The 13,990-nt window shown below is 47.9% G+C and overlaps 1 protein-coding gene across 4 annotated transcripts in view; it reads left to right on the top strand.

Annotated features, from left to right (window-relative positions):
• The first annotated feature begins 1 nt into the window (after position 1).
• The window catches only part of SFXN1 (sideroflexin 1), a 47,314-nt gene continuing 33,325 nt past the window's right edge, over positions 2–13,990 (top strand). Inside the window, exon 1 of one of the 4 annotated variants that reach the window (XM_056349409.1) lies at positions 2–19. The gene's annotated coding sequence lies outside the window, so the exon portion shown is untranslated. Of the gene's footprint in view, positions 20–927; positions 945–11,962; positions 12,111–12,471; positions 12,493–13,990 lie in introns of those variants that run through there. The other 3 variants (XM_056349410.1, XM_056349416.1, XM_056349407.1) reach the window with 3 other exon arrangements.

A 13,990-nucleotide genomic window follows, 5' to 3' on the forward strand; every position in this document is an offset into this window, starting at 1 on the left:
CGATGAACTGGTGCGGAAAGTAAGTACCGGCGCCCGGCTCGGGGCTGGCGACGCTGCGGAGGCACCCGCGGCTTCCCCGACCGCCGGCGGAGGGGGGCGGGCGGCCGGGACGCCCTCCCGACACAGCGGGGCCGGGGCGGCAAGCGCGGCGGTACCCAGCGGCCGGGCCGGCGGCGGGCGGCACCGGGTCACCGCTCGGCTCCGCGCCGCCTCCGCCGCCTGGCGCAGCCCCTCGCCCCCGCCGCTCCCGGCGCAGCCGCGGCCGCCGGGCTCCCTCTCCTGGGCGGCCGCGGCCCCGCGCCCAGCCGCGCCGCCCCGCGGAGGCGGCCGCCAGCCCAGCCGGGCCTCAGGGCAGCCCCGAGGGGCCGGGCTGCTCCGCGCCCCCCCGCCCCGGCCAGCCCCAGCCGCCGGCGGGCGAGCGCCAGCCCTGGGCAAGTAAGGCGGGCGAAGGGCATCGCTGTCCCTGCGCGGGGGCGGGACACCCCCAGCCCGGGTTCCAGGGGCGTGCGGCTGCCCGAGGACCCGCTCCCGACCACCCCCTCCGAGGTGAGGCAGGGGACGGCGGCGCCACACGGGGCTGCGGCTCTCGGCCCCCCCGCGCCGCAGAGCGGCCCCCCCCCCCGACGGCAGATGCGGAGCTCGTGTCCGCAAAGAGAGCCGGTGCCGTGAGCTGCCGTCCTGCCGCGCTCTTCACACCGTGTTTTCTCCTTTGCAAAAAATCCTTCCGGCTCGGCAGAGAGCACCAAAACACGGCAGTTATGTCTCAAACCCCTTCTTGCTTCCAAAAGGATTTTTCCTTTCTTACCTTAGCCGCAACAGCCAGCGGAAGATGAACATGCTGATTTGCAAGTTGCTACCTTTGCACAGGAATCTAAGTCCAAAAAAAATCGGAGAACGAAGATAAAAGGCATCCCAGGGAGGTTAAACCCCCCCTAGAAGAACAAGTAAGCGCACTAAGTTGTCAAGATAAATTTTGTGGGGTACAGTATTAGCGAAGTTGCTTTTGTGCCAGCTGTAATTTTTCATCATGTCAGTTAAAGCAGATACAGTGCTAAGCTGACCTTGACAAGCTAACTAAACACTTGTTTTCCTTTCCCCCTCTCTTTCTTTTTTTCTCTTATAACTGCTTCTCAGCAAGTTCTCATTCCCCCTTCTTACTATCTTGCCCTTTAATCATCATTCATCCTCAGAGGAGGATGAAAAAAGACAAGAAAATTAATCCTGTGCTGTTTGGTAATAGAGATCTCTAATGAAACTCACTGTGAGTTTTCTTTTTTCAAGATTGTTTTCCTTTTTTTCTCCTGTTCTTAGAGCACAACACAGGTGAGGTTTACTGCGTGATACCTATTTTCTGAAAACGTTTTTCAGTAGAAACCCTAGGCTGAGGGAAACTTTGCGTGCACTGAGCACATTTGGTTTTATTTGTAACAACTTCCAGAGGCTCCCCCAGGATGGCTTTCTACCACAGCTGTCCTGGATTATTCCAGGAGAAATCACAACTCCAAAGTATACAAACAGCACAATTTTCAAGGCACACTGGAGAAAAATGCTGAGGTACATGCTGCACAGGAGGGAGCAGTCTGCTCTTGATCATTTCCTTACCAGCTCATCAAGCAAACCTCTTCTTTTCAGTTCATTTTTGCTAGGGAGCAGCCTTTTCTGGGGAAGAGGCTGAATTCAGCGTTGGAAGACCCTAACGCTGTTCATATGAGTGAGGGTTTACAACTTTCATTTTAACCTGACATTAAAAAACTAGCCTTTTTGCTTCCTACTCAGCAGCCTATAAGAACCTCACGGTCCTTACTTGTTTGGCAATTCAACATCTGTTGCAGAAGTCCGAGCCTCCCTCCTGCCGGGTGTCGGTGTGACCAGCTCAGGGACAGATACGGGGTCTGGCTCAGCCAAGCCTGTACAAACGCAGTGAAGCCCCTTCGGTGCCTACGCAGGTTTCAAACAACAGCATTTCACGCAGGGCACCCTGCTGTACTCATTCGTCTTTTCAGCTAATTTGTAAGCTTTTTAAAACTTTCGTGACTTAGTAGTCATACCCAGGTGAGGAGCAGAAGTGAAATCCATTAAACCGCTTTATTATTTAGGTAAATTTAGTGGTGGGATTAGGCAGCCAATTGACAGGACTCTGGGAGCCAGTTTAAAGTGTGGGGTGAATTTTCCTTTTGCTGCTCCCTGCCTAACCTGCTTCCAGCCAGCGCAAGAAGGATCAGCTCTTATCCAGGTCAGGAGTTGCCTAAAACTGCCAGCAACAGAACAACGGTGCAGGTGTTTCTCGGAAATTCAGAAACAAGCACACAGCCTGTTTAATTTTCCCTGGGTACCCACATAAAACAGCCACTTAATTTTATTTAATGCTTTTCAATCACTACTGACTGATGCTAGAATCAAAGCAATGCCCAGCAAAGGAAAGCTTTTGTATCTGTTACCACCCTGTGAGGCACCTGCTTCTCCCAGAAGACTGTGGTTGGAGAAAGTCCTATTTGGTCCATATGAAGATATAAAAAATATAAATACTGAGTAGCACCTTGATCCAAATAATCTTCATCCAAACAGTAATTAGCTACTGGAAGACCAAGTCAGACTTGAACAAAGTCCAGCTTTTGCATTCAGAGATAAACATGCTTTCATCTGCAAAACAGCGCACATGCTAGAGCTGGAGAAAGGCAGCTTAATTTACAAAATAATACTACGGTATGTGGAAACACATTGTACTCACATCACTCTGAGGATGACTTTTTGAGTCTGCATGCATGGGATTTATGAAACATGAAATCAGCTGAGGCATGTTAGCAGAAATAATGTCCAAAGGAACTGTCAGGTCTCTAAATGAATGGGTTATACTAATAAGCCAAGATAACTTTAGCCTCAATGTAACCTTCTCAGAAAAATCAAGGGTTCCTAGAAATCGAACAGCAGCTATGAACTCTCTTAAAGATCAGTGAAGCACACTGGTTAAATTGATATTATCGTGTTGGGCATTCCACAGGGAAAACCACAGTAGTGAGTACAAAAGCACAGAGCGAAGAGTAGCAGCAGAAAAAACCTATTACTTTGCTGCTATAAAAAAATATAACTGTCTCCAAGGATCTCGAGCTCATTCTTGAATGACAAAGATCCACCAGCAGGGAGAAAGGATCAGCAAGAGAAATGATTTCTAGCCCCCAAACACCGACGACGAGGCTTAAATATTCAGTATTGAGTATAGACTTTTTTTTTTTTTTTTTTTTTTTTTTTTTTTTTTTTTTTAACTGTAGATTATAGGCAAGGCTGCACCTTAGAGTCTGGGGGATTCAGTAGGACTGATCTCAAAAAGCACATCAGTGCCCTTGTGAATGTTGGCTTTTGAACTATTTCCAGTGGCAACCAGCGCACAAACCATCCCTGGGTACCAGGTCACTGGTGAAGTATGTGCACAAGTCCGGACACTGAGAGGGAAAAGGAAAATGAAAAAAGCCCAAGCAGAAACACCCTGTGTGGAAATCTGGATTTAAATGACTTGTTGAGACAGCTAATCCAGGCAGTGGCAGAGCTGGACGCAAGGGGTAATGCAAGGAGGGTATAAATGGGAAGGATTTGTTGGGCAGTGCTACTGGTTCCAGGGATCTGGAGCTCATGCGCCAGACTCTCAAAAAGCAGCCTTGAGTCTGCAGGGCTCTGCACACGTGAGCTTTAGGAGTGGTGGAAAACTATAATCTGGTCGTTTGTAAAGGGAAAGGAGTGGTGTTCCCCTCCCGTCCCTGCTCCTACTCCGAGCCCGTTCCAGCTCTGCTCCCCTTTCTCTCCCTCCCCGGTAATCCCTCCCTACATTTGCAGTGCAAGCCCAGAGCAAAGCTGGTTGGTTTCAGCTGTAACACCCCAGATTTTATAACAAAACCTCTCTTTTTGGAAAGAGGTGGAAGACAAAGAAAGAAAGAGAAATATAAACCCGCGACCAGGGATCTGAGCAGAAGCTGTCATCTAAACAGTCCCCAGCCTCCTGCCACGCAGGAGCCACGTGTAATTTAAGCTCAGTGCGATGCTGCCAATAACGGTGTTATTTAATCAGCAGAGCTTATGCAGTGACTTTTTATGGGTTTTTTCCAGTTCCACCCACTCACTCCCACAGGACCAGAGACAGAAATGTTTTCTACAATGAACACTTGGAGTGACCATTCCTCTCGCAATTTGACTGGCTCCATCAAACCAAAGGCCATTACTGGATCTTCAATCACCCTGGAAATGGCTCAAACAGGGAAGCCTAATATTTCCCCCCTTCTCATTCTGGGATTTCCATCTGCCACAGATACGGGTAGGAGAGGGATTACTGCCCTGCCAACACTTCTCTCCGGAGTGGGTAGAGAGCCAAACTGCAGAGGATGCTGAGAATAAATTATAGCTGAGAGAAGAGGAGAGGAGAGCTCTAAGGAAAGAAAAATGCTTCCTCTGGCTGCCTGGGCCCTGCAGCAAGGCAGGACAGTGCCAGGAAATCCACAGCAAACCACTAAGACCCCTTCTTCAAAACCTAATCTAAACCAACAAACACAAAATATCTCAAAATTCCTGACCATTTCACCAGTGAATATAGACACTTGATGTACTGCTGAATTTTATATTCTCATCCATGCATATAAAACCCCTACACAGCTGATTGCTGAGGACCTGCTATAGGAAGTACCATGTAAAATAGTAAGAAGTACAAAAATACAGACTGGGCCATTGACTCCCAATTTATTCTTTATTTGCATATTCATATTTCTTCCAATACTGTATAGCTTGCATTTTTTCTTTCACTCCACACTGGACAGACATTTTAGGCTCTCAGAAAAATTGAAGTTGAATATATGAATCAAAAGAAATGTCACAGAAAAAATGACAGCACTTTTAATGTTAAAGATGGCTTTGACATATTAATTAGTATTTCAGAAATTGAATAAAGCCAGTGATACAGAATGATTCATTAGAATGAAATTAATCTGAGAAATAATTAATTCTGACTGGATCGATAAAAAGAATATAAATAGATATATTAGCAGCAAAACTTCACAAATGAGTGTGACAGTGATTTCTAGCAGCAGTGGATGAGACTGCAGATAATACAATTCTCTTAGCAGATGGCTTGGTAGGTGGCACTCTCCCCTCCTAAACTGGTGATACAGATTTACTCTTGAGCTTTGCACTAGCTTAAAATGGATCCTTCCCCACGTTCCAGCTCAGTCCCTGACTGGATGGAGAAGAACTGTTTAAGTTCTACCAGCACACTGTTGTGGTTTTCTGGTGCAGGACGTGTGATGACGAAGAATGTGCTTGGGACCTACAGGAGCCCATTGCCTCTAAAGGTTAGTGGAGCAATAATAGGAGTGTAGTGCAATAGTTTTCACTGCAGTTGATAATTAAGTCCACATTATTGCACATCCAGTATGGTCAGGCTCCACAGCCCTTTCCATTGGCAGGCTACAAATCTATGAATTAAAGATAATTAAACTAATACTTACCGAAAAAAAATAGGAGCCAATACTGCACAGAGCATCACTTCTTGCTCGCAGTGAAGACCAAGAGAAGCATTTTGCACCTGCACCACAGGGAGTGGCAGGAGGAGGCAGCTCCTGCCAGGGACACCCAGCCAGGGCTCTTTGCTAGGAGGGCAGCCCCACCGTGCCCACACAGGAGAGCGGCAGGTCCAGCTGCAGCAGACAGGGTCAATCAGCAGCCCAGCAATGACCAGACCACCCCAAATGTCCCAGTCCTGGAGCTCTGATGTCTCAGACAGCATTTTCCCTTCTGCAGCCCCCCAGACAATGCTGCTGTTGTTGCGATGTTGCAGCTGCACCAACCCAGGGTCCCACCTTCAGATTCTGGGATTAAATTGTTCTTGGAGGCAAGATGTTGGTTGTCAAAGTCCTTACCAAATCACACAGTCTGGGCTTGATGGCAGTCAGAAAAGTTCCACCAAGTTCAATAAAACATTAGAATAATATTCCAAACAAGAATCCACACAAAGGTCTAAACTTTGGGCTGCTTCACTCCTCCTATCATAATCTTCATTCAAACTCTTGAAAAACCAGTGACCTGACTGGATTGCCTCAGCTATAAAATAACCCCAAATCCACTTTTACCCTAGCTCATCTGGATCTGTTTTTCTGTTCCAGCCTTTGTGCCTGTCCCACCACATCAGGCAGGACCGTTTCATCCCAGCAATACAGGCGATGTCTCCCTCTTTGCAGCATGCCTCAATGCCCTTGGCTTTTCCCTGCCCTGTGTTGCAAAAAGTTGTTGCTATGACAGTCTTTAACAGACAGTACTTTCCCAGGCTGGACATGTTCCCCGAGTTTCATCATTCATTTGTCAAAATCTGTCTCGAGGTCAGGGGCCTTCCAAGTCAGTAAGATGCCCCTGCTCCCCTCCCCCCGCAGAGGTCAGACGCTCAGGGCTGGCCTTAGCACATGTTAGGGCTCAGCTCCACCAGCACCACCATTCTATGTCCCTTCTTCAGCCCATCAAACCAGTCCTCTCCACTCAAAAGAGGTTAAAATAGGGATGTCTTCTAGGTTACATTTCAGGAAAGGCGATGGGATCTAATCATCTAATCCTATCTACTTTCTGGTTTCACTTTTTTCCCCACTCTTTACAGGGTTTGATTTTCTTCTGGGCTTTTCTCAGCATCACTTTCTGAGAGTTTCCCCCAGGTCTTTAGGAACTACAGGATGTACAGGCTGGCCATGATTTTTCCATTGCTTTCCTGCATTTTTCTGCATCCAGCACTGGCAGGATCAGCAGCGGAGCACTCCAGCGCAGTGCACAGGGGGCTTCCCAAACTGGGGGAACCTCCAGCAGAGCTTTCCAGCTGTTTTCAAGAAATCCCTAATGCTTTTCTAGAAATTTCCCTGATGCTTTCTAGTAGTTGTGGACTATTTTTAGAAATTCCTTTCTGCTTTCCAGGAGTTCCCTTCTGCTCTTTAGAAATTTCCCACAGCTTTCCAGGAACTGTGCCTTGCTTTCTAGGGTTCCTCCATTACTTTATAGCAATTCTTCTGTACTTCATAAGAAATTCCTTCTAGCTTTCTAGGAATTTGTAGCCAACTTTCTCGGAATTCACATTTTGCTTTCCTGGAGTCGTCCCCCCCCCCCCCCAGCTTTCTAGGAATTCAGATCTGCTTTCTAAGAATTCTCCATAATTTTCCAGGCGTTCCCTGTAGCTTTTTAGGAATTTCCCATAGTTTTCTATACCTTTTCCATAACTTCCTAGGAATTTCCTGCTGCTATGAATCTCTCACTGCTCTCTAGGCATTTCTATCAGCTTTCCAGGTATATCTATCATACTGTGGCATGGTGTCAAGTGTTGTTCCACACTGTTTGTGCTGTTGCGTGCTATTTCATGCTGTGACATGTTGTATGCTATTCTGAGTTGTCCTGTGGTGTCTTATTTTGTCATATGTTGTGCTGCCACGTCTTGTTCTCACCAGTTCGCTCATGTTGCTGCCTGCCTTCCCATGTTGCTGTGGCATGTTCTTGTGTGTCATCTGCTTCTGTGTGCTGTCAGAGGTTATCGAGTGCCATCCTATGTCGCTACAGGAATAAACATTTGAGCGTGCATATTTTTAATTGCTGTTTTCGAAAGCCATTGGAAAGACTCAGGAAATGAAAGTATTAGGAATCAGCAATATCTGGTCCCTAGAGGATGATGAAAAAAATTTGTCAGGCCTGGCTGAAGCAGTTGTGAGATCCTGTGGATGTTCCCTGTGCCCTACGGGATGGTGCTGCACCTCCTCTTGTTCCCATACTGCATCCACAGCTGCATATTGACATCCCAGACCAGCCTGCCTGGCCAAGTGTCTTGTTGCTGACAGCAGCTGGCATAGATGCTTCACAGTCTGAACAATTCCAGAAGAGATGTTTTTAAAATAGCCACGTCATGGAGGATATAGCTTCCTAATTCCCTTGAAAGAATGGTTTATCCCTTTAAACGTAGCTCTGTGTCCCCTCTAAACACAGATTGGCTTTTCCTCCTCATTCCCTTCCCATCTTATCTGACATAACAATGCATCTAGATAAATAGGAAACTTGGGTATGCATCAGTTTAGCTTGGCACAGTATAGCGTGAGTAACCTAAAACTGGGTTCTAATATTGCAGATACGAGCCAAAACCTTTAACTGATTTTGTAAGTAATCCTTTATCAGCTTATGTAAGGGTTTCATTACAATTTGTACTGCCAAAAAGTGTAGCATTACTTGTCTGTTTGACCAGATTTCCCTAGATAATAGTTTATTCATTATCAGCTCAGACTGGGAAAACAGGATGGTGGGTTTTGATATACTAGCACAGACTCACAGAAACCCCTAGCTCATTTACAGAAACAGTCTTTGAATTTATCGGCACTCAGACTGCACTGACGTACCTTCCACTCTGGGGTTTGGATTTTTTACATAAAATGAAAGTACGGTAAGTCAGTAGACCATAGGAAAAGCTGTATATCTGTTGTTCATCTGGCCCGGTGTTCCACTCCTGGTAGCAAACCCCAGTGCAAAGCCTTCACAGGCACCTGCCATCGAGTGCTAATTAATAGTTCCCAGAAACGTTGCTAGTTTCTTCTGGCAAAGGCCTGATAACAGCCAGCTTGGTGCCAAGGCCAGTTCCTAACACCATCTTCCAGCACCAGCAGCTGAACACACTCCATCCAGCTCCTTGCACTGTCACCGCACATCATTCCCCACCTGCTCCACAGCCGCTTTTTTCATGGAGCAGAAAAGTCTTGCCATATCCCACGCTTGCCTTTACACTCGTTGACAGCACTGCGGTGAGCCAGGGCTGCAGAAAACCTTGTCCTGCAGTGCCACTTACTGGGTATCCACGTTAACAAAAGCGATGTGCGGCAGCTCCCTGTTTTTCTCAGCTGATTTGAAATGGGAAAAAGCACCAAAATCTAATGCCCAATGTAAATATTATAAATACAGGAAAGCTTGAGGAAAGCAAATACAATGAAGCTTATTTTTTAGATGAGGCAGTAAGTGTAGAGGAACAGAAATCGTCCTTTTCTGCTCAGCATAGGGAAGAATTTGTCCTGTAATAGTCCAGGAATTCTTCTAGATGGAAACACACAGGGTTAAATTCATCCCTAGTTCAACAAATGCAAAGGACTGAATATACCTCTGGAGGTTTGTAGGAGTCTTATTAATATATTCCTTGAGAAAGGAATTTCAACTGAAAGGAATGTTTCAACAGGAGCTGAGGTAGGGCTTACTTAATTAATCAGGTTGTTGTCTCTAGGCATATGCTTTCTGTATGTACCCTTAGTATTTCCACTGTAATTTAACCAGCAAGATACTACACTCTTGCATGAACCTGTAAGAAAACACACGCTTGAGCTTACAAATGGGGCACTGACCAAGCTACATGGACTGATCGCATGGGACTGTCTGTGGAGGAGTCTTTTCGAGGGACCAGGACTTTTGAAGCACAAATCTGCAATATTCAGCTGCAGATCAATATGCTCAAAGCCACGTTCTGGGGTCAGTCTCTCCCGATCCTCCAAGGCAGAAAGTTGGCTGGAAACCATGGCAGCCCCTCCAGCCCACCCCCCTGACCTTCCTGCTCACAGATGGCACCGACGGGATCGGTACACCAGGTCCCTCAGAATGGAAGCAGGATCAGGCCAAAACACACATCGGGATCTGGGAGCTGGCACATCCTCCTGGATCCTGCATTTTTGTAATACGGCCAAAAACATTTCAATAAGAAAGTTAGCGCAGACAAAGAAACACATGTAGCCAGGGGCTAGATGTTCTTTGTGACTACCCATATTTGCCCATTGGCCTTCCAGTTTTGTGGCTCATGAGCAATTGTTGTTGGTTAGGCAGAGCCATCTCAAGACTCTTCAGGATTCACAGCAAAAAATCAGATTTGTTTCTCAGCAATGGGAGAAATGACTAGTCTAGTGAAAGAGAAGTTAAGTAGCTGTTCAAAACCATCTGCACCGAGTATAGAGCAAATGATTAACTTGAGGAACGAATGTAGCTTTCCATGTAGTGACTCACAGAAAGAATTTAGGTATTTACATTAAAGAGTCTGCAAGCAGAGTTTCTATTATGCAGAAAAGACCATGTGTGGTTTTCAAGCAGACTAACTAGTTAGCATCTTTTGCATGTAAGAAAATTATTGGAAGCAGGCATTAGTCCTCAGAATGCAAACCATATACCCCAGTATAACTAATTTCTTTCTCTGCACGACATCCAGCTGTCTCCATTTTCTGAATGAGACGTCTTTCCTGCTTAGTCATTGCAATGGGTTTAGCAACAAGTGATAGGGCCAGGTGCCATGAAAGATATATTCAGTGTTGAATTTGTCAGTGGTTATGGAGACTGGGATCTGCCTGACAAGATTAGAAAGAACTAAAGACACTAATAACGTACATAAATTGTGAACAAATTTTGTTGCACAAGAAAAATGCAACGCAGGAGTATCAGTTCCAGTTTTTACTCTTTCATGATGGAATCTCACCTGGTATATTTACACTTGCAACTGTCACACACACATATATGTATATACACATATATATATGTAAGACCTAAGTTGTGGAGCCACAGGGGAAACAGATAGGTGAACATCTGAGATTTGGTGTGTCTGTGTCAGAATGAAAGTTGAATCGTAACTTTTCCTTGAAAATCATAAACTGAGTAGGCTAGGTAAAAGCTGAAAACAAACGCCAGCCTACTCATTTATGTTTTTTGGGGGAGGGATCCAATTTTTAATAGAAGTTGAGTCTTAACAGTGAAGATTTCACCAGTAAGTGTTTCCTCACAAATTTAATACCTGGGGAGAGTTCTGGCCTTTTAATATAAAATTGCCATTTAGCATCCTGCAACAAGCAGTGATAGGGAGGTCAAAGCTCACCAGCCCCATATTCAAAGTGTTTTATTAATAAGAGCATGCCGCCCCTTCAGGGGGGAGACCTGTGGGCAGAGCGGTGTTGTTACAAAGGGAATTTTAACAGAAGACCTTCGAGGAGCTGGGCTGGATATATATTTATATACACAATGGTAATTGCAATTGGCCTCTGTGTGTTGGCTTGTTATTCTGGTCCACAAAAGAGATAAACTGGGACTGTCCGCAGGCTGTAAATGGGATGCAGTACTGCCATATCCGGACATGTTTTCCCCCATTCCCAGATGATTCAGCATCAGTTATGGGATAAGAGCAGCTCGTGTGCGGCTGCCTTGTAACACTACCAGGCTTAGACATTAAGGTGCTGACTCTGGAACCTGCAGGGATCTGCTGGGCTGCAGAAAGAATAGAAACAGTGCCACTGAGGACCCATACTATTTTTATTAAATCTCAAATGACTGCACAAGTAATCCCAAACGCAGAAGCTACTGGATGCTCTAACACGTAGGTTGGCCATAATTACTAGAAGGAAGGAAATGCTCCGAAAGCAAGCCGTTCGCAGCCTTCCAACAGCAAGGACCCGTGTTTATTTGACATTTTTAAAGGCACCGTGCACAAGCAAGTTCTACTTAGCTGGAAAGGACTTCAGAGGAATGCATCGCTTTATTACTTTTATTCCCTTTTCAGGATTAGGTCCTAAGAGTCGGTTATTTTTCTAAGGGCCCTTTCCCTGTGGTTTCCCAGGGAAGGCCGCCGGCTGTCCCTGCCCTGGGGGGGGCGGCGGGGGCGGTAACGGGGGAGCCAGCAGCGACCCGCCCGGGCTGCCGGGGCCGCTCCCCCGCCCGCTGCCCCCAGCCCCAGCCCCCCCCCCCCACCCGGGGATCTTCCCGACAGATTTTCTTCCATTAACTAGAAAAGTAATTCCAGGGCTCGAACCGCGCCCGCGCTGCCCGGGGCGCTCGGCGCAGGCACCGCCGCGCCGGGGCGGGGAGAGGGCCCGGGCTGTGGGGCTGCCGGGTCACACCGGGCGCCCTTCAGGGCCTCGGGGGGCCGGGGGGCGGCAGGCGGCCCCCGGCCGGCTCCAGCGGCACCGGGGCCCCCCGCTGGGCGGCCCGGCCCTGCCCCGCCGGGGCGGAGCGAAGCGGAGCGGGGCGGCCCGAGCGCCTGCCCCGGCCCCTCGCCCGCGGCGCCGAGCGAGCCTCTTCCGGGCAGCGGGGCCAGGGGCGGCGGAGCCGGCGGCGCGGTGAGTACCGGGGTCGCGGCCGGGGTCCCCGCGGGGCTGGGGAGCGGGCGGGGGAGCCAGCTCCCGTGTCACCGCCGGCGCCGTAGCGGCCTAGCCCCGCGGGTCACCTCCCGCCGACCCCCGCAGGCCCGCCCCGCGGGTCACCCCGGCCCCTCGGCAGGGGCCCGCAGCCCTCTGCCACCTGTCCCCCCGCAGAGGCCCTGACCCGCGTGTCCCCCGGCCCCTCCGCGGCGCCCCAGCCCCTGTGTCCCCCCAGCTCCCAGCGGGTGTCCCCTCGCCCGGACACCGGCAGTGCCAGGCCCCGCCGCCCAGCCCCGGGGGGAGCACCCCGGGTGCCGCGGGGGCAGGCACCTGGTAGCCAGAGGCAGGGGTTGGAATTGTTGTGAGTGTTGATTATTGATTTTAATTCATCGCATTGCGAATGATTTATTGTGATTGCAATGGGTGTTAGGAGAGCGGGTGAGGGGGCGGAAGGCTGGCTTTGTACCGATGTGCAATTAAAAAATCACCGGTATGCATCCTGTCAGGAAAAGATATAGGGAATACTGAGAAACTACAGAGGAGGGCCATGGACATGCCTGGGAAGAGCCAGATACTTCAGTTTACCAAGGGAGAGTTAAAAAATAAGGAGCAGAGACAAGCTTGCAGCAGTCAGGACTGAAATAAAACATGGGCGCGCACTAACCCTTTTTAGCAAAGTGGCTTTATTTTCCTTAATGAAGGGACAAAGTGAACAGGTGACGTGTGTCTGTGATATACACCTCGTGCGATGGGACAAGAGGTGGTGGTTGGGAAGGTGACATGGCTGAGCTGGCTGCAGCAACCTTGAACATCTGGAGGTAGCGAACATCTGGAGGTAGCGTTGGTGGGGAATGGTGAAATCCCTGGCCAAGTGACACGCCAAAGATGGCTGCGGTGCTGAGGAGAGAGCCCCAGCAGCAGGCTCTATCCCTTGGACACAGACTGCTGCTGTTGTTGCTAGGCTACAAGTGGGACGTACATTTATAAGCAAAAAAAAAAAAAAAAAGTATCAAGTATATCATGTAGTGTTGCCACGATTTGCCTTTTCCAGCATTCAGTTTCTTTTTATGATTGCATATAGGAAAAATCATAGTGCAGACAAAATTATTTTTTTCTTTGTGATTTAAATAGATATTTGCTGGTAGAAGCTGCTTTTGGGAAAGAAAACTTGGCAAGTGGCTTCGTTAACATTTGCTACATTGCATCATACTTCTCCCAGTCATCAGCTGGGCTGCTTCTTTCAAACTGTGATAGCAAATGTAGTGCAGATAGAGGAATACCATTGCTTACTGACCCCGGTGGGTCTGATATGTGCTCTTCTGCCATCACACAAAAATGCTTTCTTCCTGTAAAAAACTATCAGTGCTTCTCATTTGAATTAATTATACTGCCATGATTGACATCCCTGAAGTATTGTGTTCTTGTCTTTGCCAGAGCAATTAAAATATGGGTAGTTGCTGGCTTCGCCTTTCTGTTCTTGCTTTGCCAACATGTTGTAATTATAAAGTACAATAGGTAACCTTTTACTAATCAGAGCATAATTGATTTCCTGTCTTTTCTCCTAAGCCAGCAGAGCAGCTGCTGTCGTGGGCATTGCTTGTGGAAAAGAAAAATCTGAGTTCGTTCAGGCAAAGGAGCTCCAAAAAGGGCCAGTGTGCTATTTGAGAATAAAGAGACCTACCAGGATCCCTAAGCATGTCTCTTTCAAAGCAGCTTGGGAAGTGCTTCAAAAGAACTCAGCTCTGTAAAAACAAATAAGTAGCCTTGGTTTATAAACATGTCAGAGGAAGAAGAGAAACTGTTCTTCTCCCCCGTCTTAAAGCAGCAGGTACTTTTCCCAGCCTCAGGATTTTCCAGCC

Source organism: Falco biarmicus, chromosome 8 (genome assembly GCF_023638135.1).
Source record: "Falco biarmicus isolate bFalBia1 chromosome 8, bFalBia1.pri, whole genome shotgun sequence".
Classification (NCBI taxonomy): Eukaryota; Metazoa; Chordata; class Aves; order Falconiformes; family Falconidae; genus Falco; species Falco biarmicus.